At 41.2% G+C, this 27,340-nt stretch overlaps 1 protein-coding gene and 1 pseudogene across 2 annotated transcripts in view; both read left to right on the forward strand.

Annotated features, from left to right (window-relative positions):
• Positions 1 to 27,340, forward strand: part of LOC148030186 (uncharacterized) — a 99,413-nt gene that overhangs the window by 46,700 nt on the left and 25,373 nt on the right. The window lies entirely within an intron of this gene.
• On the forward strand, positions 18,750 to 19,223 carry LOC148030187 (nascent polypeptide-associated complex subunit alpha-like protein 1 pseudogene; annotated as a pseudogene).

The raw sequence follows: 27,340 nt of genomic DNA on the forward strand, positions 1-27,340 counted from the left end.
TATACATAGATGAAGTGTTTGATTACATTGACCTAGAAGGAGGAGCCGGAGCTAGCCTAGAAGGGGTGTTGATATCGATATTATTTTATGGAGATGATATTGTTCTCATTTTAGATTCACCCGAGGGATTGCAGTGCCACCTAGATGCTTTGCATATCTTCTGTAGAGATAGATCCCTCACAATGAACTTTGGGAAGACCAAAACCGTGGTTTTCAATACTTTAGCAACATGGGTGCCTAGATCCATGTACTGGTTCACATTTGGGGGAGATATAGTGGAGCATGTAAGGGAATATGTCTACCTAGGAGTCACCTCTTTGGCCCACGTTTTTCATTGAGAGGGACATCGGAGGCACGCCTAGCACAAGGATATGCAGCACTAGGGGCACTCAAGAGTCAATGTGCTCACATACAATTCCAGGAGTCCCGCACCAAACCACGGCTGTTTGACACCCTAGTCACACCTACATTACTATATGGAGCAGAGATATGGGTTTACAGCTTGTACCACAGGCGTCTTAGCTCACTCATTGAATAGACCGGAGCAGAGAGGGATTATTATTATGGCTGGGATGGCATGGAAAGGCCATTGATCATGATGATAGCGCGTATGATTAGGAGTAAGCCCTCCACCCCACATCCCATTGTCATAGGAGAGCTAGGGAAAACACCTATAATTACGGAGACACTCTTCAGGGCAGTGGCCTTTTGACATAGATTATGGGGGCTTCCACGTCATAGATACTCCAAATTGGCACTAACTTCATCTAGACAACTAGCACTAGGAGGCAAGAAGAATTGTTGGTTTTCATAGATGGCTATTTGGATGAGCCTACATGGTTTGGATATCGATTGCCTTCCACCTTTTGATTATAGCCTTGATTGCCCTACACTTTCTCTTAGCCGATTAGAGCTGAACCAAGTGATCATGGATGATATCTTGAGGATTGAGACAGCAAGGACATGGATCCACCCACCACTCCCTCTAGGATCAAGGATGGAGTTCTATAGGAGTTATTTCTTGTGTCTCTCTAACGATGGTTTCACTATTCGGCCAGCATATATGGACATCCATCTCTCCCATAGCATATGGGCTACTATTGGACAGATTTGCACCTCACATAGGCTTCAGATGGAGACAAGCAATTGGATAGATACCCTAGTAGAGGATAGGACTTGCCGACTTTGTGGTTGAGAGCCTGAGATGGAGGAGCACTATATATGCATATGTACAATATACTATGACATACGAGGATGGCACCACTGTGTCTTCCATGATGGTTTTCGACCCCTTCGTTGCGTTATGGAGTACGAGGACCAGAGATGCCTAGGTCTTTTCCTCCTAGAGCTTTAGAGGCACCACACAACACTACTGCGAATCTAGAGGGACCCACACAGAGAGCACTGATAGATTTTTTTTGTAGACTTGACCCTATCGATACTACTAGCCTAGTAGAGACAGAGCCATTCCACGAGATACCTTACATGCCAGGCTGTGGAGTCACATTGGATAGAGTCATTTCCGTTCGTCGAGCATGATGACCCCGTCTACCAGGACTACGCATAGCAGCTAAGAAACGTGTTTCTTTGAATTTGAAACTTATGAAATGTCTCTTAAAGTACGAAACGTTTCTAAGAGTTAAAAACGTGGGTTTTTTTTTTTTTTTGTGAGTTGAAACTCAAAACATGGTTTTTGACAAAAACTATTGGGCAATGTTAAACATGATGATGATGATGTGTAATGACTCGTGAGGGCTCAAGATTTTGGACAAGAGACTGATTTTTTTGTGATTCTGTTCAGTTATTGGACTTTGTCAATCTAGTATCTATTCTTGTCTTGAGAGTTGAATATTATACGACTTTAGTCTCATTTATGAGTTATTTATGATATATTATGATTCATTCTCAATTTTGACATTTTGTCAGTTTGTTTTGAAATGTGAATCATGATGTTGCAACTTGACTCAATCCATATTGTAGATAGGCTACTTACATGTTAATTTCAATTTTCTTTGTATGATATGTATGAATCATAATGTTTGAGTTCTAAACCATAGTATAGCTTGTCCAAAGACTAACTTTGACATAAGTGACAAGTTAATAATGGATCATGGATATGTAATGTATTATTCTCAATTGACTAAGAGAGTTCAATAGAGGTTTAAAACCTCTTTTCCTAGTCAAAACTATTAAAAATCCCTATATAAAAAACCCCGTGTTTCTTATTTTATCCCCTCTTGAAAGAGACTTACGAAAAACGTTTTTGACGTTTTGTTTCTAAACGTTTCTGACGTTTCGTTTCTAAACATTTCTGCTGCTATGGGACAACGTCCGAGGACATTTTTGACGTTTCTGGCTGCTATGGGATCACGTCTGAGGAGGCTACACCTGGAGCAATGTCTTTAAAAAATTGGAAAACTTGGCAAAAGATGTAATTGAAACAATTACTGTAGGCCTAGGGTTCAAGGGTTCTTAATTTTTGGTGTAGTAACAAAGACAAAAACCTTTAGTGGAAACACTTGAAAGAATTCTTGAATCAAATTCTTTTCCAAAATTTATGATTGAAAATTCTATAAATTTTTGGGTTTTACACTTTCTAGATGTAGCTAAAGGCCATCATTCATGCCCCTTTCTTTAAAGAAAACAAGAAAGTGACTAGCACCGAGATGAACCAAGTCTTCATGGATTCTCTTGATGAGGGGTATCTAGTGTAGTAACATGATACATCATATCTTTGCGGCATTGCAATTTTGAATGAATTGGGCACCGTGAGATTGCTAAATTTGTAAAGAGGAGTTTGCCTGCCATAGATAGCATAATTATATTATTAGACATTGATACATAATATAATTATACTATTAGACTTACTAAGAATATACTGCTAGTCTACAACAACAATATAGATAATAGTAAATGTAATACTAGATATGCACTTACTATCATATAGTATGCTGTATAGATAGATAGCCTAACTATAATATATGCTACATACTATTATGTAGCATACTATATTAACACTATATCAACTATGTGATCCCTATTTTTACTATAGGTTAAAATTGCACAATTATTATAGGTAAGAAAAGAATGACCTGCTACTATGGTAGAACATAGACAGAAACATAGCCATCACACACCATGGCATTACAAGGAACTAGCAGCATTAGGAGGGAAGGCGTGACAAGATGGACAAGATGGCGAAACTGATATGGCATCGCAAGTTGGCATTGCGGCTGTCGCTCAACCCGCCATCACATGGAACCATAGCATGGCATCGCACGGAACTACAAATTGTTGGACGGCACTAGGCATGGCTCACCATTGTCGGATGATATTAGGTGTTATACACATGGCACTAGCTATCACTATGCGGCTATTAATGGCATATAAGAGAGCACAAAAAATAGCACACGAGCTTCCCCTTTGATATAATACTTGTGTTGATGATGATATGCATTGTCATATTAACGAGGTCCCTCTAGTTGTTATTAATACTTAGAATTGTCTTAAGGGTCACCGCATGATGGATGGAGCACCGGCCAGTTCGACTATGCCACCTAGGGTCCTGACGTTTGAGCCCCTCACCATCGTCTAGTTCAAATATGTGTGAAATTGCACTCTCTCGATACAATCAGAATGAAGCTTTATAGTCGTTTGATGTCCTTGTTGCAAGCTCTTATAGGACGACATGCTATTGATTATGTTCTAAACTAGCGCCAATGCTCATTGCCTTCTTGTGAAATATATGAGCTGTTTTGAGTAAATTAAAGTTTAAGAAATGAAGAATTACATGCCCACAACAAGGAGAAAGCAATGGCTGCTGTAGATCTCTCTCTTTTTTCGTAAATATATATATATATATATATATATATATATATATCTCATTAATAAGAGTTGTCAATGTTGTGCTCTCTCTTTGCAATAAACTTGACTTGACCTTAACATACACCAATGATACTAGTTCTTTATCTACCATCATCAGCCCTTGCACCTAAGATAGACTAGAAATAGAAAGAACATAAGCAGCTAGTGTTTCCACAACTCGAAACTGCCATAAATATGGAAAGGACACCCACTCCAAATGAAATCACAAAAGCCATGGAAAGAAGGGAGAGGGTGGAGAAAAGTATAAAAAAACTCATTGCCATGTTTGTTGCAGATCTTGGTGTATATAAGAGAATAGGCTGACCAAATTCACACACACACACACACACACACACACTAGATAGACAATCCTATTCAAGTTGATAAAATGACCTCAACTAATTAAAATTGAAAATTTATAAGAAAAGTAGATACTAGAATCTTTACTAGAAACAAAATAATAAGATTTAAATTTTAATTACTTGAGTCAACACTCTTAAAGCCGTCTTTTGCACGTTTGGTAGTTGATACCGAAAATGACTCCCACCAAGATAGTGACTTTACCAAATAGACTCTTTTCCAACACATGGTACTGGCAAAGGCAGTTCCCTTTGGTCTTTATAGTTGATTAGGTCCTGGAAGAATGTTCAATGGACCATGCACAAACTCATGCAAAACCTTCGGTAGATGAGCATCCTTATCTGAGGTTAGCTTCTGGTCCATGAAGAGAGAGAGAGGCTCTTGTAAGCCAGATGCAAGAGAGCTGCTAGGCCATTGATAGGCCTCTTCATCCATTTCCACCTCTTTTCAACAAGGTAGAGGATGCCATTTCTTCATGAGGTATCATCCAAAATAGCAACTGTGCCACTATTTATGAAAAAAACCAATAGACACTAAAATTAGTTAGATTCATTTTGCATTTAAAAAAAGATTGAATGTGCATTTTAAAAATAATTCTAATTTCAGAATATTACCGTGAAATCCTAGCATCAAGAACGATGGAAGTACTAATCTCCTCCACATCGAGAGTTGTGGACAGAGTCCGGACACTTGAGGGCCTTTTGGTACCTATTTACTCCACCATTGGGGTGAAGCAGGTTTGCCCCCTCTCTCTGACATTATTTGGCCTGTACATTGATGGGATTGCTGATTATGTTTCACACAAAGGAGATAGAGGAGCTTCACAAGTTGGCACTTGGATAACTCTCCTATTGTATGCAGATGACATTGTATTGATAGCTGACTCTCCAGAGGGTCTACAAAGACACTTGGACGCATTACACTCCTATACTTTGGATAGTGGGCTTTCAGTAAACCTTGGTAAAACCAAGGTGATGATATTTAATACTATACCACAGTGGGTCAGAAGATCGGCGCCTAAATTCACATATGGATCTGAGAAACTGGAGTATGTGGATTCTTACACATGCCTGGGAGTCTTATTCACAGGGCCCACCTTTTCTATGCGAGAGGCAGTAGACACTAGACTGACTCGTGGATACACAGCACAGGTGGTTTGGAGAGAATGTGCTCACAGGTGCAATTCCAAGAACCTTGCACCAAGCTTTGGCTCTTCGATACACTGGTCACATCCACACTACTTTATGGAGTACAGATATGGGGCCCTAGTCTTGACCACCGTAGCAGATCAGGGTGCACTTATGACGGATGGAGGTCGATGGAGAAACTCCTAGTGTCCATGATATCCAGGATGATCAGATGTAAGGCTTCAGTGCCACATGAGATGATCAGAGCCAAGCTAGCAGCTACACCGATTGTGGTAGAAGCCCTCACCCGATCGGTTGCATATATACATAGCCTATAGGACTTACCCAGACACAGATATGCACGGTTGGCCCTTGAGTTCTCCAGGCAACTTGCCAGAGAGGGTGATACTTCATATTGGTATGCACAGATGTCGGCCTGGTTTGAGCTGCATGGCGTTAGCATGGACAAGCTACCCCCCTTCCAGTACTCCCTTGATGCACCATCTCTTGATCTGAGCAGGTTAGAGATTTGCAAGATCATTAGGATGGATCTTACCCAGTTGGATATTTGGCGGACATGGTTGATGCCAGGGCAGGAGCTAGGGACAAAGATGGCTTTCTACCGCGAGCATTTCCTTCACACTACTGACGATGGATTTATTGTTTGCCCGAGATACATGGACACCCACCTTTCCCATGGACACCCACATTGGCCAGTTGCGCACCTCCTCACATCAGCTAGAGATTGAGACTGGCAAATATAGATCCATCCCACCAGAGGAGCGCATATGCCAGATATTCCAATTAGAGCCAGAGACAGAGGAGCATTATATATGCCGCTGCCTAGCGTATTATGAGGTTCCTGGTTGTTTCCATTGTCTCTTTAGAGATGGATTTGGACCACTATCCAAAGTCATGGATTTTACTGATCAGCGATGCCTTGGTCTCTTTCTTCTTGAGATATGATGGCTTCGTGACATGCGCCTCAGGAGTACAGCTGCTCCAGGACACCGAGGCCCTTCGTAGAGGCAACTCACAGACTTCTTTGCAAAGGAGACTCAGAAGACTTCAATATAGTTACAGCCACAGTCCACACACAGACAAGGAGTATTGATTAATCGAGCCATTCAACTTAGCTGATCCAGACGTCCTAGGCCTCGACACAGACACCGATGACACCTTCATAGGCGGATACAGGGGATTATTGCTCGGGCTAGAGCTAGGCCCTCCATACCCACATGAGATTGTACCATTTGGAGCTCATTGTTACTAGATAGAGCTCTATGTTTACACATAGCCATAGTTAGTTTCCTTTCTTATTTCCTTTCTTATTTTGCTTTGTGCTACATATTTAGCCCAGACAGTTGTGTCATCATACACATGATTGTAACTCATGGTCTCGTAGGTCATTTTGGCCTTTTGTAGACGTTAATATATTGTTTCATTTCATTTCTCATAAAATGAGTGAGAAAACCTATAGTGGCGCCCTTGATATCCGTCATGCGAAGAATCCTATACAAGGGTGTGATCATAATGATCACGGCTCATAGTTCAGTCCAAAATGATTCTTTTAGGAAAAACGGCTCAATGATTTTGCTGTCCTCCATGCTTACTATGGGCTCCTCGTCCATCCATGCTTTAAATTCCTCGGAGACTATACACTTTCAAATTCCTTGGAGACCATACACTTTTGCAACTTACTTTGCACGTCATAGAGTCACTCAAAGAGGAACCATGTGATGACAAAACGGGTTTTTGATGGCTTTTTAACTTCCACATCACCATGCACGCAAAAAATAGCAAGCACTTTTACTTTTTTTCTAATAAAATTGATGATTGCATTTGTATCCATCACAATTTATTTTAACCCACTCCAAATTGCCTATGTCCTCCATGAGGAAGTCAAGGCAATGTGCGGCACAAGGTGTCCACACTATAGAGGGGAATTTCTCCTCAAGCAATCGTCCCATCCTCCGACAGTTTGAAACATTGTCGGTGACAACTTGGATAACATTGCTTGGTTCCGCCTACATACACATAGAAATTTAGAATATAGTGTGGCTTAGAGGTGGATAATCGGGTGTGGAGGTGAAGATAGATATAGAGAGAGAGGTGGAGATATTCAAGCATCAAGATTGAAGAAGCATAAAAGTTTAAAGTTTAAAACATAAATGATAAGGCATAAAGCTTAAAAAATAATATTCAAGAAGCATAAAACATAAAATATAATTTATAAAATATAAAATATTTAAGAATGTAGACTCACCTCTATAATGGCTTGTGGCATGTGCTTGTAGATGAATAGATTAGTCGTTCTATTTCCCTTCACACCCGCATCCACGGTATGTAAGAATTAGGTGCCAAGAGAGCAAGAGACAAGTATATTAATAATACCTCTCTTCTTTTGGTCACTCCATCCATTGAAGAGAATGGAGCACCCATACTTCACCCAACTGACTTGAACATGCTCGGGGGACTTGTTGATCCTCTCCCTCTCCTCATCTAGCTTCTTTGTGTGCATGCCATTGTAGGTAACTCCATGCCATCCCTCACATGGACCCACGGCGGCGATAGCCTTCACCATTCTTCTCCACTTATTCACTCTTAGAATGTGGAAAGGGAGATTGCACTCGATGATGGTTCATGCAATCTCGATTTTTGCATTCCTTTGTTGCTCTTGAAGAAATTAGAGTGGGGCCGAAACACATCTTGTTGTCTCAACAAGTGTGGCTTATTTGTTCTCTTAGAACCATGAGTAGCTGCGGTGATGGAGACAATTGAATTGGAAGGGGAATCCGAGGGATCTATGAATCCCTCCATGGTAGCTGTAGGTATAGCCGAAGGGGTGGTCGTGGGTATGCATATGTTTGGGGAGACTATCTCCTCTTGAGCTTGCACCATACTAGAGGATACCTTGCCTAATGCCTTTGAAATGGGAAGACTATCTCCTCTTGAGCTTGCACCATACTAGAGGATAACTTGCTTGATGCCTTTGAAATGAGGGAATATTTCTTGATTATTTGATTGGCTATCGCTTGAGGTATCTTCAGGCATGGTTTATATGCTCCATCTATCTTGGACGAGTGGATGAGAAGCCGTGTCACACTACTTGTTGGGACCTTGCTACAATGCTTGCAAGTCCAATGATAGGCATTGGTGCAATTTGTGGCTTCCTCAAGGTGTGAGGTGTGAAGAGAAAACGTTTCATGAAGGGCTTTAGGCATGTGAAAAGATGGAGGTGGTAAGAGAGGTCAATGTGTAGATAGAGGTGGTAAGAGAGGTGGAAGAGAATGTGGTAAGTGAAACCAGCCTTCCTTCCGTGGATGGATGGTAAAAATTACAGCAGCAAACAATAAATGCAAATCTGAAAATACAAATTTACCTACTGATCTTGGACAATGCACACCCGATTGGCCCCAAAATTGGCGCCCTTTTCGGTATTTCTTTAACTTTATTGAAGAATAAGTTGATTTATAATGGGATTCTCTTGATCCCCTTCGCAATCCGAACTCCCCTTGCTGTCCAAAGTGACCAGCAAGTCTTCAATCTGATTTGCCCCTTGATTCGGGCACTTAGTTGGCCTTCACCCATTTCATAGACGATGGAAATGCCCCAAATTCAATGGCTGGCTAGCCCTCCACCTGAATTTAGCTGAAATTCACCTTCAGCCTTGAAAAATCCATGTCTTGGAGCTTCCAATTTTTGGCATGCTTCTCAAGGTTGTTGCTAAACCTTAATTTCTATTGTAAATTAATGTTTACAGTAGAGAAATTTGCAATTTCTTAGCCTCCAAGGGTCCAAATGCTGCGATCTTTGAAGCAAGGCTGTGAAATGGCTGGGAGATGAGAGAGAAAGCTGTAGAGAGATAAAAGTCAAAGTTTTGTCGTGAAGAATGATTGAAAATCAGTCAAATGCAGTTGCTGCGCTGTCACAACAGCATTAAATGCTGTCGCCTACAGTTGAGACATCCAAATCAGCTGTCACCTTGTACTTGGATGCAATCGTCCAGCTATGGAGGGTTCGAATCTGCAATTGCCTCCTCAAAACTCACTCGTGGCTGGCTGCAATGACTGAAAATAGGTTGGTCATGGTTGCTCACAGCTCTTCCACATTTGCTACAGCAAGAATGGTCTCGTTTTTCCTCTTCTTCAGCCTTTTACTAGCGTGTATGGGCAAGTTTGCCAAGTGGCAGCCTTCCCAAATGGTTTTCCCAACATTATCCATCATTAAATATTACTTTTCAGCCTTTAATCACTGAAAATTAATCTAATAATTATTTTGGTGCTCAAAAAAATAATTTGACTGGCCAGTAATTAAATTGCCTAGGCATCTTCCACTCACGAGTCTCTTTGTGCCATTTTTGACCTTTAGATCGGCGTTAGATACCATTAAACGCCACATCTCTAGTGTCACCAAGTGACACTTATGGCCAAATGAATGACCTAGGCCAACAATTGACACCAGATACCACTAAGTACTTGTGCAACATAACTTATAGCAACTTTTGCCTTTGAGAACTCGTGATTTTCTCGGGTCCCGGAGTCGTAAATTTACTTTAACCTGAGTTGCACCTCACATGTGCAACATTTACTTAATCATGTGATTAAAAATTAATCCACATGTTAAGTGAGGTTTCAAAAATAATGTCCTCATGACAGTAAGAGAAGGTGGTATGGAGTAACTTGGAAGGGGTAAGAGAGAGAGGAGAAGCAAGAGGGAGATGGAACTTGGAAGTTGGAAGAAAGAGGAAGAGGTAGGAAGAAAGAAAGAGAAACTTGGAAGAGAAGATGGTAACTTGGAAGTGTGAAGGAAGAAAGAGGAAGAGAGTGAGATGACTTGTGAGCTTGAGGAAGAGGCTCGAGCAATGAGACTTGAGTGGAGAAGACAACAGGCTTGAAAGTTGAGGGTGAAGATTAAAGTGGGAGGGGACTCTTTATAAAGGCAAAAACAATTTGAAAATGGAAGAATTTTGAAAAAAAAGGGGTAAAAAAAACAGGTAGGAAAAACGGGTAGAAATGGTCAAACTTGACCTTGGACAATGGGCAGCTACGTAGGTACAATCTGGATTGGGATCCTAGATGTATCTAACCGGGCTGGATGGATTGGATAGGATGGTTCCATCCACTACTATTCGGAATCTGAATATGCTCCAAGTTAGTCACATCATACTAACACTCATGCTCTACTTACACACTACTCTATAGCCTATAAGCTCTTTTATAATCCTAGTAGTTTAATACTCATGAAAAACAATTCTTGGCATGTATGGTTTTATTGTTTCCTAAGATGGTGTTTTGTTCATTAATGGGCATCTTACTTGTTTTTATTGGGGCATTATGTGCTTTTGATTACTATCTCTTTTTGTCACAAGCATAACCATTGATAGAAATATCAAAACTATACTAGAAGTCCATGACTTTATCTAAGATATTTCAAGTAACAAGTAATAATATAAACTATTGATGATGATATACGTTACGATGATCCAAGTCTCTTTCTATATGGAGTTCTCTTTTACAGCAACCTTATCAAGCAGCAGGTGGTTCAATCAGCCATCTATGAGGTTGTGATTGTCTCTATTGCTATCATTCGAACCAAAATCTCGGCTACACTTTTACAAGCTTTTGTGCCCTTTCGAATTTTTTGTTGGAGATTATTTGGCTATCCTCCACCTCCTAGAAATGGCCATTTTTCACCTGCCACATCTTTATAATTTCTCACTTGGTGTGCTTGTTGAAGTCTAGAGAGTTTTTCTTGATGCTTTCTTGTAACTAGAAGATCCCGCATACATTTTATCTTGAACTTCAAAGAATATCTTGAGGCCAAATAAACGTGCCTTGAGTCACACTTCATATCTCAAGCTTCATTATCTCAAGCTGAGCATCTAATGCCTCAAGAAATATGCTTCATTACTTGATGACTTACTATGGAGGATATTGTTATGGGAGCACTAGACTGTGCTCGAGAGACAAGACTAGATGCAAGATTTGTTACAAGAATTCTGATTTCAAGATAATCCCACATAGGGGCATAAGGTAGAATGATAACTTAACAAGATACAAAAAATCCCACAACCTAGGACCGTAGGTATGGACAATAGGACTTGATAGGATATGAAGGATCCCATAACCCGGGATTGTAGGTATGGATGCAAGATATCAAAATTATAAGATTTCCCTCCACAAGGATGGGCAAGATGCAACATGGTACTAGACAAGATCTCGTACTACGAGATTACAAGGTGACAAGACAACAGGAGTATGATGGAAGACAAGACAAGACTAGATACCATGACTAGACAAGAACTAGAACTAGAACTTGAAGTTACCTACTTAGAGATCTCGACTCCTTGAGCTCCCAAGATTGGCATTGGCAAGATAAAGATCTTCTAGAATGTTCCATTGATGACATCATCGATGATGAAGGCGATGACATTGCACATCTCCTAGAAGGTTCTATGATGACAATATCAATGATGCAACCGATGACATGTCATATCATCTAGAAGGTTCTATGATGACATGGGAAAAGTGGATTCGGATGGTTGGCTTGAGGATGTCTTGTTAAGGGTGCGTTCGCATGGGTGCGGATTTATATGGCATGAGTAAGAAATAAACCGTACACTTGATCATGGCACGTCCGTGACAGATATATTTGAGACATCCCAACCTTGGTCCTTGTTTAGGGTTAGTAAGTGGCATTGCCTTGATCATGGCACGTCCGTGACAGATATATTTGAGACATCCCAACCTTGGTCCTTGTTTAGGGTTAGTAAGTGGCATTGCCTTGAATATGCTCGTGCTTGAAACCCCTTGCATGCAAAAGATTACCTTGATGGAGAATACCTCAAGCTTGTTCCCAATTACCTCAATGTAAGAATTACATTCAATCTACTTCTTCTTTATATGCACAATCCTTTTGCACTTGAGCCTCCATCCTTTTAAAATGGCCTATACTGTTGTGTTAAAGTTTCTTCTTATGCTTGTATTGTTAAGGCACACACACACAATCTTTACCTTGAGTGTAAATCTTGTTCTATCTTGAACCTCAAAAGCTAATATCTCAAGCCAAGGCTTTTATGCTTGCAGAACATTTGCGGGGCTAGGCCTTGATGGATGTGACTTAAGTTCTATTACAATACAATATGATGATGAGAAAGAGGTACAAACAAATCCTTTTGTATTGAATTTAACCTATAGCGGGTTGGGTCATGTGTTTATATGAAAACTAACCTATTTCTTATTATTGAGGTGAGGACCCTTATGGTGGAAATATTCTCAAGGAAGGGGTATCCTTAGCCCATCATGAGGGATAGAGGCAAGAAAGTATCACAAACAAAATTCAATGCAAAGTGCAACATGTTGGGATAGCAAAACAAAAAGCCTCTTATATGAGCTCATCAAAGTGGATGAGCAATATCCATGAGGTCATTGCACTTTTACAAGCACAATTTAAATTCAAAGCTATAAGTATAATTTGTAGACTAATGCTTTAGTAATATGTGTTGCTAACAACTAATGGGATTGTTTGTGAAGGTGGTTGCTATCTGAGGAGAAAGATTGTTATCAATGTATTTGTTGGTTGTAGGGAGCTAGACCAATAGCCCTTTAGACATGTCTTGACAATCCATTATACTTGATTTAAGAATACATAAAAACATTAAAAAACATTAACAACTTCACAAAAAAGTGATAAAACTGAAAGTAGAGGGAGACTAAGATGAAACAAGCATAGTTTTTTTGGATCTCAAGTGAACTTCTCCTCCATTATTCTCCAACCATTCCTCCAACAGTCTACCCACACTAAAAATGGTATCCTCCAAGATAGATACCCCAAACTTAAGGACACTTTACATACAACAATATGATAAGGCTTAGACTATGCCTTAGACTTTGGCTTATTTCTCAACACTCCCCCTCAAGCTCAGAATGAGCTTGCAAAGGTAATACTCCAAGTGCACTCCTGAAGTACTCAAACTTATCTTTACCTAATGCTTTGGTAAAGATATCAGCAACTTGGTCATTGGTCTTCACATGGACCAAGTCAATCTCTCCATCAATGACTTTTTCTCTAATGAAATGATAGTGCACTTCTATGTGTTTTGTTCTTGCATGGTAGACTGGGTTCTTTGCCAACATAATACTGCTAACATTGTCACAATACATAATGGCTCCACCATCAATCTCTATCCCCATGTCATATAGGATCAATCTCAGCCATGTCTGCTCACATGCTGCCAATGCAATGCCTCTATACTCTGCTTCAGTGCTTGATAAAGCAACTGTAGGTTGCTTCTTACTGCTCCAATGAGAATGCATAGCCACTAGTAGATCTTCTATCCATAGAGCTACCTGCCCAGTCTGCATTTGAGTATCCAAACAATGTAGGCTTGATTCCTTTTTTATAAAACAGCCCAAATCCACCTGTCTTCTTCACATATCTAAGAACTCTTCTTACTACATCCAAATGTGATTTGCATGGTTTCTGCATAAACTGACTTATCAATCCAACAACGTAACTCAAGTCTGGTCTTGTAATGGTCAAGTAGATAAGACTACCAACCATATTTTTGAACATAGTAACATCCTCAACATAAGATCCACCATCCATCAACTTAGCATTTTGATCCAATGGTGTATCAACCGGTTTGCATCCTGTCATGCTATATTTTTCTAACATCTCCAATGCATATTGCCTTTGTATCAGCCATATACCATGAGGTGTGTCAATAACCTCAATACCCAAGAAGTATCTCAATAAACCAAGATCCTTTATATCAAACTCTTTATGTAACCCATGCTTGACTTGAGTAATCTCCTTCTCAAGTGTACCTATAATAATGAGATCATCAACATAGATGACCACAACAACCATACCATCTTCTATATGCCTCACATAAAGTGAATAATTAGCTTTGCTCTGCTGAAATCCCATACTGCATAAGAATTTGCTGATTCTATCACACCATGCTCTTGGTGCTTGCTTCAGTCCATATAAAGCCTTCTTCAACCTGCATACATAATGTGGGTATTTTGGATCCACATAGCCCTGTGGTTGATCCGTGTACACTTCCTCTTCTAAGTTGCCATTCAAAAATGCATTTTTCACATCCATTTGATAAAGCCTCCAACCATAGACAGAAGCCAAAGCAATTAGCGATCTCACTGTCGTCATTTTAGCTACTGGACTGAATGTTTCTTCATAGTCCAAACCATAAGTTTGTGCATATCCTTTTGCAACTAGCGTTGCTTTATACCTTTCAAGAGAACCATCTGACTTACATTTGACCTTGTAAACCCATTTACATCCAATGGACTTCTTGCCATAAGGTAGTTTCACCAAATCCCAAGTCTTGTTTTTCCTTAGTGCATTCATCTCTTCATCCATTGCTTGTCTCCACTCTTTGCTCTCTACTGCTTCTTCAAAGCAAGTAGGTTCCACATGTTGTACATAAGAAACCATGTATGCATAATGCATCTTCATGAACCCATTATAAGTCAATCTATCAACTGGATACCTTACCCTTTTTGACCTTCTCAATTGAGGAGCACTACCGTGTGTCTCATCTGATCTAGCATGTGGTGGCACATACTTTCTTGCACTTCTAGTGCTAGGTGTTTTAACATGCGGAATGCCATACTCGTCATCTATAGATTCATCTTCTGAACTTTCAGTCATTGGTCTCTTACCTTTTGCAACTTCTGCACTCCTTTGTGCATTTCTCAATCTACCACTCCATGGACTGTAGCTGCCATTGCTTTCCACATTCTCTTGAGGTCCTGAAGCATCTTCCACATGCTGATTTTCAGCCTTGCTGTTTGCTGAAATTTTTCTTCCATAGCCATTATCATCATTGCTTTCATAGGAATCAACATCCACTGCAATTTTGGGCTTGTACCATGATTCATATTCACTGAATTGACATCCCTGCTTATGTATACTTCCTTATTCACTGGATCATAGCATTTGTATCCCTTCTTCTTATCAGGATATCCAAGGAAAATGCATTTTACAGCCTTAGGTTCCATCTTCTTTCTCAAATAATCCGGAACATGAACATAATAGACACATCCAAAGACTCTAAAGTATGCAACAGTGGGTTTCATGCCATACATTCTCTCATATGGTGACATATTATGAATCAAGGCTGTAGGTGTTCTATTCATAATGTGAACTGCAGTATGCACTGCTTCTGCCCAATATGACAATGGCATGTTCATTCGATTCATCATTGCCCTTGCAACCTCTGCAATAATCCGATTTTTCCTTTCAGCCACACCATTTTGCTGAGGTGTATACCTGCATGTCAATTGCCTTTTGATACCATGATCTCTCAAGAAGTCACAAAACTCATATGACATGTACTCTCCACCATTATGTGACCTCAAACATTTTATGTAGCATCCAAACTGCTTTTCAGCCATAGATTTAAATTTCAAGAACTTTTCAAATGCTTCACTTTTATGCTGCATAAAGTACACCCAAGTCATCCTGCTGAAATCATCAATGAAAGTGATATAGAATCTACATTTTCCGCTCATGGAAACATTCTGACATGGGCCCCAAATATCTGAGTGTATTATTTCCAAAGGATAGTTGCTTATTCTCCCCCTCTTTGGAAATGGCAATCTGAACTGCTTGCCAACTTGACAAGCCTCACATACATGATCAAAATTCACATATCCTAAATGCGGTAAACCACGGACTATCTGTTTGGATTGCATTTGCTTCAATCTTTGCAAATTAAGATGACCAATCCGTCTATGCCATAATTCCACATCCTTATCTTGCCCATGTCCTCTCTCAACATACATAGAGTTTTGAATCACTGGAGTACCTGCATCCAAAGCAAACAATCTCCCTTCCTTTCTACCATGAGCAATCACCCTGCCAGTTCTCCCATTATGAAACTCTTCAATGAAACATCCAAACTTATTGAATCTCACCTACAATCCTTAATCAACCGATGCTAGGTTCTTAGTTATTGTGGGCACATAAAGTATATTACCAAGCTTGTTCTCAATCCCAGCTTTAGTAACAAGTGGCACACTACCAATATGAGTAATTTTGTGTAAAGTATCATCACCGGTGGCAACATATTCATCATTCTGCACTTGCTCCTTGCTATCAAACCACTCAGCATGATGAGTCATGTGGTTTGTAGCTCCTGAATCCAAAAACCAGTCATTCTCACGAGGAGGATGAGTCATGCTCCCAAGCACATGCTCCATAGCAAATAAATGACCTCTAGGCGATCCACCTCTAGGTCCATAACCTGTACCACCATAAGTGCTTGCATAGTGGCCATATTGGGTCCTTCCATGATCCCTAGACATAGCATTTTGTTTCTGATAACAATCCCTCTCAAAGTGACCAAACTGCCCACAATAATGACAAGTGCCATCTCTTTGTGAAGAAGGACTAGACCGTCCTCTACCTCTAGGGAAAGATCTCCCCCTGCCTCTATGCATGAAGTCACCACGACCAAAGTTGCCTCTTCCACGAGCAAAACCATAATTACTACGACCAGGTGAAGAGCCTCTAGCTCTAGATGAGCTGCCACGACCTCTCTGGTGATAGAAAACACTATCTCCACCTGCATTTTTGCCACTGCTAGATGCATTCAATCCCAACTTGATTTCTTATGTAAGCAGCAATCCAATAAGCTCCTCAAAGTCAGGCATAGAGCCTCCCCTAACGGAAATAGAGGTATCCAAAGATTTGAAAGCTGGTCCAAGCCCATTTAGTGTCACTGACACTAAATCATCATCATCAACAAGTGCATTAATGGATGCAAGGTCTTCTGAAATTTGCTTGATTTCTGCCACATAGTCACTGATACTGTGATTGCCTCTCCATGCACCATGTAATCTCTGCTTAAGTTGTATCTTACGAGCCTCTGTACATGTTCCATACATCTTTTCTATGATTTCCCATGCCTCCTTACAAGTGCTTGCCTTTTTTATATGAGGAATCAATGTTTCTGAAATACATATGGAGATCCAATGCAAAACCTTCCCGTTCTTCCCAGTCCAATCCTTGTACGCTTTCTTTTGCTCTTCAGTTGGATGTTCGGGAACTTCTGGACATTCATCATCACCTGTTATGAGATCCCATAGACCTCTACCCATCAAAAAATTCTCCATCCTGTAGGACCAAACACTATAGTTGTCTTTGGTCAATTTGTCCCCCACGATTTGAGTGATTTGTGCCGTGTCAGACATTATGACTGCTGCAAATTCAGAAGAAAACAACAATACAATCTGTCCAGAAATGGTATTCAGCAATATGACTGTCATACATGTGTCCAAAAACTGTCATATACATCCATCCATGATGCCAACATGTCATACATTCAGTTCCCAGCAAGAACCATCCAAATCGGATTCCACACGATGTCTGTGTGACCCAAAATGCATTAAAACATGGGTCTAAAGTTGACCACTTTTCCTGCAATTTTTAAATTTCTTTTGGCTTAAGTTTGTCAAGCAAGGTATTTGGTTTTTCCTGTAGATTGTGGCATGGTATGGTGTCTTGGACTGTATTTATGGCACTTGAAGCACACTATCCTTGCACTTGGCACTTCTACAATGGAACACTTCATCCATAATATTCTGCCAACAGCAAGATGTGGACCTAGCCTTGCATTTCTTTTCATCAGGACAGCAGCTGGCTTCTTGGTTTTACTATAACCAGTTACAAGATGTCACTCTCTCCTGCTGTGATGAGCATAGAGCAACACAAACTCTGTATTTTCTTAAAAGGTAATGATTACTGATTATCCCATCAGCTTCTTTAGGCTGTACTCGCAACAAACAGAAACTGGCAAAATACAGGATTGACCTCCAAAACTGATCATTGCATCATAGGCAAAGATCCTCCTGCAGCTAAAATCTGTTGCTCTAGCTGTAACAAAGTTTCTAGCTTGTTCTTGACCACATAAAACTCTTGCTTTATCTGTTGCAAAGCTTGTAGGCATGATGAAACCTGAAATTTGTTTAAATTTACTCTTGCACAGTGTGTGTACAATTCAGCAAAATCAAAAAACAAGTTTCATCTGTGGGGCAGTCACTGGAGACATGGCAACACCTTGTTATTTGCTATTGCATGTGCTCAGGTTATGTATGCATATGTAATGCGGCCTGAGACATTGCCTGAGTCGTATCTAGAATTTATTGTCAAAACTGGGCCTATTGCAAAGCCTGTGCTGAAGGCTGTCTGTGAAAGCTGTCGAAGGGAACCTGTTGATGTAGCAGCTTTGTCTGACTTTGTTTCTAGCAAGACTGGTGGCGCCCCCTTTGAGCTGCGGCCTGATTGTGCACTTATTCCTTGCTCAGCTATATACCCAGAGACATTGTCTTGTATGGGACAAACAAGTAAAGCAGCCCGTGCCACTCAGGCACCATGACGGCCGAGGAGAGCGCTGCTGACCTCGCCTCTGAGCTCGAGCAGCAGAAGCTCCAGGATGATCCACTGGTTGAGGACCATGATGACGATGCCCCTGAACTAGATGGAGAAGATGGTGGCCTTGCCAACGGGAAAGGGAAACAGAGTCGCAGTGTGAAGAAAAGCAGAAAAAAATGCAAAAGCTTGGCATGAAACCTGTGTATTGTGTTCGGAGAAGCAAAAATTGAGGACCTCAACACTCAATTACAGACACAGACTGCTGAACAGTTTAAAGCCCCCGATCTGTCACACGAAATCACGAAATCATCTGTAGCTGTGCCTGAAGATGATGAAGAGGTGGACGAGACTGGTGTTGAGCCTAAGAATATCGAGTTAGTTATGACATAGGCTGGAGTATCACGATCTAAAGCAGTGTCTGCTCTGATACCAAATGATAAAACTGAAAGTAGAGGGAGACTAAGATGAAACAAGCATAGTTTTTTTGGATCTCAAGTCAACTTCTCCTCCATTATTCTCCAACCATTCCTCCAACAGTCTACCCACACTAAAAATGGTATCCTCCAAGATAGATACCCCAAACTTAAGGACACTTTACATACAACAATATGATAAGGCTTAGACTATGCCTTAGACTTTGGCTTATTTCTCAACAAAAAGCCTTTGATTTAATAGATGGATCGTAGTTGGAGCTTGTTGTTGGAAAGATCTTAGATTGGTAGACTTGCATGGATGCCGTTGACTTAGCAACCCTAGATTAAAATGATGTAAAAGCTCCCCTAAGCAAGTTCGCCAAAAACACACACTCTCATTTTAAAATGATGTAAAAGCAACCCTAGATTAAAATGATGTAAAACCTCATCAAGGAATTCCAATTTGTCCATCGATGGCTTACAAATCAAGAGCATAGCATTGCTAACTCTCAACAACTCAGTGGCACATAGGCAAGTAGATCACCAAGGAGCACCTTGGGGGAGACCTTCAATCGTTAGCCTGTAAGGAATTATGTGTAAAGAAATGCTCAAGTATAGAATACAAACACAATTGTACAACAAATGCACAATCTAATAAAGAAACATAGTTTAGGGTTAGGATAACATAGAGACAAGGAAGACAAAAGATGAAAAAAATTGAATAATGAATAAATACAATGCTCAATGTAGCAAACACATTGCAAGGTGAGTATTGAACCTTGAACTTCTATGTCTCAAGGACAGGGGGAGAGAGTATGAGTTGAAGAATGTGTCATACTCTGATGGATCCTGAAAGGTAGTCATAAGCCTTTGAGGTTGTAAAGAAGCGGAAAACACAGCTCAAAAGGCTGGATTGGTGTTTGATGGAGCTAGATAGTGTAGAAAACAGCAAATGCAATAGTTTGTGATGATGTGATAGTTGTGGCATGGCTGAAAACAAGTAAACGTAGGCAGTAGTCCAAGTGGCAGCTGATAGTAACAGTAGAATCAACAAATACAAGGGCTAAAGGCCATGTGGCAGGCTAGCGATAGCTATCAAGGTCCAGCAGCAGTAGGAAATGATGAATCAACAGTAAACACAGGTTGTGGACAGGGTACTAGCTGATGGAGATGGTTGATCGCTAGGTGCCAAGTGTTTGATAGTAGTAGACAGAGTGCCAGATCATGGAGATGGCTGATCAGCAGTGCCAAGTGTTTGACAGTAGTAGACAATAGCTCATATTGAGATATCCTCTGTGAACAAGGTGTGGACAGCAGAGTAGTACACTCGCAATCTGCAAAACAAGAATAGGCTAACTAGAGGGTAGCCTGTGTATTCATAAATAGATGGGTCCTCCCAAATTAAGGTTTGCTTATGGGACACAGACTCTCTCTAGGAACACACGTTTTTTTTATGAAAGTTTGGTAATCCAATTAAGTAGGCATATTTTGGGGTTGTTTAAATGGCTAGTTAGCATATAATGCATTTTTAGCTCAACACCTCTTTTTAGGCCCAAAATTGGAACTAGAAAGGGGTTGTACTAGCCCTAGCCTATATAGTCTACCTTCTCCCTAAGGTATTTCACCCCAAGGCAGCCAAGATGTCAGACAAAGGGCATATGTCTACTACCTAGTGGCCTGCCAAGACTATAGGTTGACATGAATCAATTGTAAGTCTCCTATCAAAAAGAAATACAGTGTGCCATTGAGAGCGGCGATAGATGTCAGTCCACAAAGATTGATATGAATCAATTGTAGGGGTGCCTCAACTCGCTGTGTGATCTATTAAGGGAATGGTATGTGGTGGTTTCTCTCGAGTTGTTAAGCTAGAGAGACATCCTTGGATAGTTTAAGGCATGGAAGGCCCTGAACCATAGGACGGTGCGACAACTCATAGAGTGAGTCATACTCAAGTTGTCAAAGGAATAATGCCAAAGACACTCATTGTTTGTAGCCCCATGTGGTGGGTAGAGCCTGAAAGCAGTGAAACTCTAAGCGCTCGACTCTCGGTTGGGAGAGAAACCGAGTCATCATGTAGAGGCTACTAGGCCATGCCTTGCCATGAGCAATCACTAAACCAATTTGAGAATCTATGATCTCGATTGTGGTTATAGCAAAGAAAGCTGCTCGCCCCAATTGGCAAAGCTATTGAACAAACAAAAAGATCACCCCAAGCTTGGGGACATAATTTACATCAGCTAGCAAAATGAGACCTCGACCCTCGTCAGTATCAAATTTGACACTATCTAGACCATGGATCTTAAATGAGAAGTTATTCCTATGCTGGATATTCTTGGCAGTAGGGGCTCGAGAGAGAAAAATATCCTAGGTAGGGATCATATGATTTGTTATTTCACTATCCATGATCCAAACAGGAGAGGATGTGCTCGGTTGGGTAGAGTGGGCTCTCTCCACAATCATCCTGGCAAGAGGTAACTTGCAAATATGGACTAAGCTTGTAGCCTTTTGATGTATCTACAGAGACGAGGTGGGTCTCATATTCAACATACTAGTCAAACATGTCCTCTGGAGTTGAGAACCAAAGACTGTGATAATTGACCAGCGGTACTATGGGTTTGGCCTCCCCATGGCCCTTGATTTTGGTTGCCACCACCTTGCCTTTCCCGTTGGAGGTTAGTTGACTTAGGGGTTGGGGGTCTACTTCTTAGATTTGGGTTGGGTATCTTTTGCCTTTGATCGACACTCATGATCAAAGTGGCTAGCATTTTGACAATGTTGGCAATACTTTTTTTTCTTTGGTACATTTTGTTACTCGGATTTTAAGGAAGATTGTGAGTCCCCTTGTGACTCACTAGCTTGGTTTTGATTTTGATTTTGGTTTCTAGTTAGATTTCTCGTCTTTTCCTTGATGCCCCTTTTGAGAAGAGAATGAAAGGCCCCTCTATGGGGGACGCACTATGAAATCGATCAAAGAGTTGAGTGTAACGCAATAGTTGACACCCAAATTTATAGAACATAGGCATGGTAGGTTGTGAGATCACTTGTTGTATAAAATCGAAATATCTTCGAGGCAGCTTCTTTAGGAATAAAGTGACCTGCTCATTAGGAGACTTAGAAGCTCCTGTAGTGAATTCAGTGAGAAGTTGGTGATACTCAGCTAGCTTGACCTTAAGATTATCCTAGTCAATGATTTTAAAGTTTTGAAGCGTATGGTTGAGGTTTATATGACGGGTCCTTTTCCAACTTGCATAGTGGTCAATTAAGTGTTTCCATTGCTCGGAAGCTAGGATAAAGTGTTGTAGCTATGAGCGAAATTGTGGAAGTAGACCTTGCATCAACTCGACTATAGCAGGGACATTTTTGCCTTCAATGAGTGGACAACCTTTGGGGGAACAAGGCATGGGTCTCGTTGGGATACAGGCCCTTAGACAAGGTTCCACAAGTTTTGAGAAACTAGAACATGTCTCATCATATTTGACCAAGAAGTATAATTAGACTTGTTAAAAGGAGTCTTATCATTAATAGTATGCTTGGTTGATGAAGACAAAGAATTGTGAGATATTTGGAAAAAATGGTAAGATGGATAGTAGGGATAGGATAGGAGATAGGGTGGGAAGATAGGAATAAGCTAAGAGTGAATAATAGAGCCTATGAAGAATGCATGGGGACTCTTAAACGTTGAGAAACTATCAAGTGAGGCATAGTGGAATAAGCAGATTGACCACTAGGGATTGCTATGCTAGCAAATTGTGATATCAATTGAAGTGAGGTCCACACTTGGGTAAGTTTGAATAGGTACCTCATGTTGTGAATATTCCAAAGGTGCATAATGTGAAGGACGAACCTCGCCCATAGGTGCACGAGTACCACTCAGAAGTGAAGATGTAAAGGTTCTAAAGGTTATACCTATGTTCGAAGAACCCCTTGGGGGGTTTTAAAATTGAGGTATAAATGATGTAGATGCATTAAATTTATTTTGTTGATTTAATGATGGAAATTGAAATGAAGATGAAGATGCAAAATATAATAAGGATGAAACATCAAAATCGTTCTAACTATGAGAAGCATAATTCAAAGAAGGAAAAATGGAAGACCCTTTACATAACTTTTCTTATAATCCCACTTGCATGCGTCAACATAGAAGAATTGATCCACTAGAGAACCTTTTCCATGGTCAACATACTTGAACTCCATCTTCCTCGTGATCTTTGCTAAAATGTGGCAAAGGAGTAAAATTAAAAGAATGAGCAGGTACATGAGTTGAAACTTGTGTACCTTGCACCAGAGTGGAAGGATGGGTCTAAAAGAAAGGAATATACTCCAGATCTCTTTCTCCAATAGAGGAGCCCATCCTTGATGGAGGTCTTAATGGGGCCGTGCAATATTATTAGATTTATGTATAATATCTAAAGAGAATCAATCATAGATATCTTCATTGAGTAGCTGTTCTTGAAGTTCAATCCATCTGTCAAGCTCTTGGATCTTTGCTCTGTGAGCAATGATCACCTTCAGCTCCTCATTTGTAATAGGATATGGTCTAGTTTCTCTAGGATAGTTCGAAGTATCTCCACCCATGTTGCAACTTGGCAAGGTAAGCTGTGGAACCCAGTCGTGCTCCGTTCTCGACAAAGGCTATGAGAGAGACTGAGTTGGCATTGAAGTGCTCAATGCCATCTTCCCTATGTTGTTCTTATTTTTGAAGATGGGTTTTCTTATCAAGGGCCTAGACTTTTTCAATGAGCACTTAGCTTTGGTATTATGTAAAGAAATGCTTGACTACAGAATACAAACACAATCTTACAACAAATGCACCATCTGATAAAGAAATACAGTAAGGGTTAGGGTAACACAAAGACCATGAGCACAAAAGATGAAAGAATATAAATGATGAATAAATACAATGCTCAATGCAACAAACACACTATGCAAGGTGAATATTGAACCTCAAAATTTCATGTCTCAAGGATTGGGGTAAAGAATATGAATTGAAGAGTATGACACACTCAAGCGGATCCCGAAACATAGCAAGCAGCCTTCAAGGTGTTAGGCAGCAGCAAATGCAGCTTCGAAAGCTGGATCAGTGTTTGATGGAGCTGGGAAATGCAGAAAACAGCAAACACAGTAGTGTGTGATGATGTGGCAACGATATAGTGGTAAAATAGGTAAATGCAGGCAGCAGTCTACATGGCAGCTGATGGCGACAGTAGAATCAGCAAACGCAGGGGCTGCAGGCTATGTGGCTGGCTGGTGATAGCTGTTAGGGTCCAACAGCAGCAGTAGATGATGAATCGGTAGGAGAGGCGGGCGGGCTGTAGGCAGGTTTCCAGCTGATGGAGATGGCTGATCAGGAGGTGCCAAGTGTTGTACAGTAGTAGACAGCAGCTCGAACTGAGATATCCTTTGTGAATGGGGTGCAGACAGCAAAGTAGTACACTAGCAATTTGCAAAATAGGAATAGGCTGAGTGGAGGGTAGCTTGTCCATTTATAGATGGATAGGTCTAGCTGAATTTGGGTTTGGCTTATGGGACATAGACACTTCCTAGGAATGCATTTCTTGTAATGAAAGTTTGGTGATTTAATTAATTAAGCACGTTTCAGGGTTGTTTAAACGGGTAATCAGCAGATAATGCATTTTTAGCTCAATATTTCACTTGATCTTCCAAACACCACAAACACAACTTCAGCCCCTACACTCCTCCTCGTCATGGAGAGTCAACTCTGATTTGTATCCACACACGAGAAGAGCCAACAACATGGCCTACTCCATAAGTAGAATGACAATCGCAAACACATACTCCACTTCCACGGTGACAATGAGTCAATCCAAATGGACAGCAGTGACGGGCTGGTCTGCAAGCGTGGCGAGCTGCTGCGGTGCTGTGCAGATCAAGGGCAGAGCATCACACACCAGGGGTCGTAGTCCAGGGCGGGGGACTGCTGAGGGCACGGGCGTTGGCACTGGAGTAGAGCAGTGCCACGGGGGCGCTGGCAGACATGCGGGCAGGCTGGCTAAGGCAGCGCAGGAGGCAGGCAGGCGGGTGCAGGACAGTCAGGCGGGCCCCTGGGCGGACAGGCGGCGTAGGACAGCGCCGAGTAGGCGGATGACAGGCACAGGAGCGTCACTGCCAGGTGGTGCCATTCGAGCTAGAGGTGGGCGGCGGTGTTGCAGGGAGGAGCTGAGGCGGGCGGCATTGGTGCAGGGAGGAGCTGCAGACCTCTGACAGGTGGGAGTTGGGATCTGACTATTCCAGCTGAAAGGCTAAGCTGAGCTGAGCTGAGCTGTACTCTGTGAAGGGACTGAGCTATACTCAGCTCTGATACCAAATGTGAGAGATTGAGAGGATCGAAGCTCAGCTGAGAGTGCGGTAGACAGTGTGGAGAGTGAAGCACGACACCCAATGCAATAGATTGAAAGAGTGTAAAATGTAAGTACAAAGTACAACCCTTAAACCTTAGGGCTGTAAGGGGTGTTCATTGTTGAACATGATAAGTGCCCGTAAATGTGTAACATAGGCACATACGAAAAAAGAGAATAAGTATGGGGGAAAAAACCTATCGTACGGAGAGTAAAAAGTGCCCCAGTGTCCTATGATCACCGACACTCTATGTGAGCGTAGGCGTGAGTGCCAGGCTGAAGGAATGATGGAAGGCCAAAGCTTTAAGACCCAATCAACTATAGACAATTAGTTGGTTTCTTTTGTACCTAACTCAATCAACTCTTGGCCTAGTGTTGAGATAGTGTCTCCAGCTCAAATTTGGGCATGCCCACTTTAGTTCTTGGGCACAGCTACTTTAGTCTCTACTTTCGTTCATATTTGCCACACCTTGTGTGGCATCCATGTTTGGGTCTATTTATAGGACCTCATGTGCATTCGTTTCATCCCACATTCCTGCATCACTAGTGATTCTTCCTTGCTTAATATGTTCTTTGAGTGAGAGCGAGAGAGTGTTGTTTTGTGTTTCCTTTCACATAGAACATTCAATTCATGTCTTATATCTGTTATCTAGCTAGGTTTATAGGGTGCTTGTCTTCAAGTTCTTTGTTTTTTTCGGGGCATAAAAAGGTGTATCTATTTATATAACAAAAAACAAAGAAGTAGAAGGGCTCAACAGCTTAGCTGCAGCTTTAGTCCGTCATTAGAAAACTGTTCAACACCTCCAAGGGAGGTCTGGGAGGGAATGGGGGGAAAAGCCAAGGAGGAGGATCTAATACCATGGGGGTGGCCATCTGGTAATCTGAAGAACAGGCTGTGGTGGGGCCCAAAGTATTTGCTGCGATAATGCACTGCTGCATTTTGCTCTTAGCCTGACTTCTTCTTTCTCTCAGCTCTCTGGCATGATGGCATCACATTCTTCCCTCATCTTCTCTGGAACTGCTGCATGTGACAGTCCTCTTTGTCATCACCACTGCTAGAGTGGTCGAGTATTTGTGGTTTGCTGCATTTGACACTTCAGTCCCGCTCAGCTTGTTCCCAAAAGAGACAGTGGCTGTTGGACAGCCCTCCACTCTTTGCACCTGTATACCCCATTTGCTCATTCAGTTTTCAGAACTCATTCAGTTCTTCATTTGTGCTTTGTTCAAGTTTATTGTTTTCGTTGTGTTCATACACCGTGTGTCTGCTCTGCAAACCCTAGTGCATTCTCACATGAGAAGGATTTCTAGGAGAATTATCCTTGGCCTTTGACAGGCATTTGCTGTCAAAATAGCCAGCTTTGTGGCAGTGGTGAATATTCTTCTTTGGGGTTTGAACTTGTCCTCATCTCAGGTTTGCGCACAAGTGCTGATCTCATTAAGCTACAGTGAGTATGTGTTGCCACTAGTTTTTATTTTTTAATAAGTCCCATCTATATTGCACCTTCTGGCAAGCTGGCGTTTGCATCACTAGTTCAATGCAAGTTTTCGGTTTTCCTTGCTGTGATTTCTGATGTGTCTCAACTCAGATAGCTCTGATTTCAGCCAGATATTAGTGACTGCATCTTTTTACAGCAGTAAAAAGCTTCATGTCATGGTTCATGGTAACTGCAACCATCCTCACTTCCTGATTCAAAGATCACATATCGTGTTCTCAAGATCCTGTTTGCTTAATCATACTCAGAAAACAAAACTACCCTATCTATCAACCAGGACAACAGAACACTCAAATCTGTTTTACACAGTAACACCTGTCCAA

This window comes from Lygodium microphyllum, chromosome 10 (genome assembly GCF_053477565.2).
Source record: "Lygodium microphyllum isolate KBCC chromosome 10, Lygodium_microphyllum_v1.1.10, whole genome shotgun sequence".
NCBI lineage: Eukaryota > Viridiplantae > Streptophyta > Polypodiopsida > Schizaeales > Lygodiaceae > Lygodium > Lygodium microphyllum.